Source organism: Anastrepha obliqua, unplaced genomic scaffold (genome assembly GCF_027943255.1).
Source record: "Anastrepha obliqua isolate idAnaObli1 unplaced genomic scaffold, idAnaObli1_1.0 ptg000347l, whole genome shotgun sequence".
NCBI classification, from domain to species: Eukaryota; Metazoa; Arthropoda; class Insecta; order Diptera; family Tephritidae; genus Anastrepha; species Anastrepha obliqua.
This window is the reverse complement of record NW_026562338.1, coordinates 12,501-15,000: the sequence shown is the minus strand read 5'-3', so window position 1 is coordinate 15,000 and position 2,500 is coordinate 12,501. Positions and strand designations below refer to the sequence as shown.

Here is a 2,500-nt window from a genome sequence, read left to right as displayed (position 1 = left end):
TTCGACCCTAAGGCCTCTAATCATTCGCTTTACCAGATAAGATTATTTTATATAATTTTTAAATGCACCAGCTATCCTGAGGGAAACTTCGGAGGGAACCAGCTACTAGATGGTTCGATTGGTCTTTCGCCCCTATACTCAATTCTGACAATCGATTTGCACGTCAGAACTGTTTCGGTCTTCCATCAGGGTTTCCCCTGACTTCAACCTGATCAAGTATAGTTCACCATCTTTCGGGTCACAGCATATATGCTCAAGGTACGCTCCAGTTAGAGGTATAAATAATAATAAATTATCATTATACATAACTATATGGAACGCCCCGGGATTGAATTAATTGACTATTTATTAAAAAATAGACTAAAAATTAATCCCATTATATTTAAGTTAAGTTAATTATGCCATTAAGTTTAATATAACTCAATGACTTGCACATATGTTAGACTCCTTGGTCCGTGTTTCAAGACGGGTCCCGAAGGTATCCTGAATCTTTCGCATTGTTAATCATATAAATGCATACAAATAAATATTAATATCATAGATATTAAATTTTTTGTAAAATTCAAAAAATGAATTTTAGCATTATATATAATAAAATCTATCAACACTTTATCAAATCATTAGTATTTATTTTATGTTAATATGCTTAAAAAGCAAATTAATTTAAATAAACTTAATATCACCAATGATCTTTTGATAAATACTTTATTATGTTAATAGATTACAATGTCCTTATATGAAAAAAATGCACATTATTTTTTTAATTATTTAATGATGAATTTTTCATAATGGATATTCAGGTTCATCGGGCTTAACCTCTAAGCAGTTTCACGTACTATTTAACTCTCTATTCAGAGTTCTTTTCAACTTTCCCTCACGGTACTTGTTTACTATCGGTCTCATGGTTATATTTAGTTTTAGATGGAGTTTACCACCCACTTAGTGCTGCACTATCAAGCAACACGACTCTTTGGAAATATCTTTCTAGTAATCATTAACGTTATACGGGCCTGGCACCCTCTATGGGTAAATGGCCTCATTTAAGAAGGACTTAAATCGTTAATTTCTCATACTAGATATTAAGATATTCCATACACTGCATCTCACATTTGACATATAGACAAAGTGACTTAGTGCTGAACTATTTTCTTTTCGCTCGCCGCTACTAAGAAAATCCTTGTTAGTTTCTTTTCCTCCCCTCATTAATATGCTTAAATTCAGGGGGTAATCCCATATGAGTTGAGGTTGTTTTAATATTCTTTTTTTATCTTCTCACAATTTAATAAAAAAATTATATCATCTTTTCATCTCTATTTTTCTTTTCTCCTTTTATATATTGTAAATATATAAAAATAATAATAATGTAAAATGAGGCAATCCTAGAATAAAAAATTTAATTTTTATGCTAGACATTCCTCCTTTTAATTACATATATAAATTATTATTTTATATATATATATAAATAATATGAAAATTTTTTGTAAAGAATACTTAGATTCAATATTTTCATCATTTCATTTTATTTGAGAGGATTTTTTTTTTAAAGAATATATAATAAATAAAATTCATTATATATCTTTATTTTTTTTGCTATTAATATTATGAATTATTTAAAATCCAATAATATACACATTTGCTTAAATTCAATTATTTTTATAAAAGAATAAGCAACTTATTTAGCATAGTCTTACAACCCTCAACCATATGTAGTCCAAGCAGTACTTTAAAATTGAATTTAATGTACATAACAGCATGGACTGCGATATGCGTTCAAAATGTCGATGTTCATGTGTCCTGCAGTTCACACGATGACGCACAGTTTGCTGCGTTCTTCATCGACCCATGAGCCAAGTGATCCACCGCTTAGAGTATTTTTTTATTTATTTTTATTTATAACAAATGTCAATTTTTTTTTGCATATATTAATTGAAAGAGTAAAATTAAATAATATTAATAATATATAAATTGATTTTCTTTCAATAATATATATCAAATATATTTAACTCTAAACATTTTTATTAAGTTGCGAATGTCTTAGTTCAACAATAATACAGTGGTGGTATTTATTATGATTCAATTATTTTGTATTTTTTTAATCATTTTATGTATATATAATAATATAATAAATATATACCACTTTTGTTATTGTGAACAAATTAACTTATCATTCAATCAAATGAATAATAAGTACAACTTTTTATTTTCATGTTTAAAGGTTTTTAAAAGAAAAAAATAAGAAAAAACATTACAAAATGTACCATCATATATTATATTTAATATGATATAATTGATGGATCACAAATTGAATGAAAAAGAATAAAAAGAATTATGGATTCAAAATAATTATATAAATTTTTTTTTTTTTTTCTTTTTTTTTTTTTTTGTTTTTTTCTTTTTGTTCGTTTGTTTGCTTGTCTGTTTGTTTGTTTGTTTGTTTGTTTTTCTTACGGATATGGAACACAATAATGATCCTTCCGCAGGTTCACCTACGGAAACCTTG

The 2,500-nt window shown here is 26.7% G+C and overlaps 1 non-coding gene and 1 pseudogene across 1 annotated transcript in view; both read right to left on the bottom strand.

The window, feature by feature from the left end:
* Positions 1–1,690: 1,690 nt before the first annotated feature.
* Positions 1,691–1,871, bottom strand: LOC129252723 (5.8S ribosomal RNA; annotated as a pseudogene).
* A 592-nt stretch (positions 1,872–2,463) lies between these two features.
* Positions 2,464–2,500, bottom strand: part of LOC129252726 (small subunit ribosomal RNA) — a 1,991-nt gene continuing 1,954 nt past the window's right edge. The window contains exon 1 of the ribosomal RNA XR_008583606.1: positions 2,464–2,500. This exon is cut by the window's right edge and continues 1,954 nt beyond it. This is a non-coding gene — a ribosomal RNA (small subunit ribosomal RNA).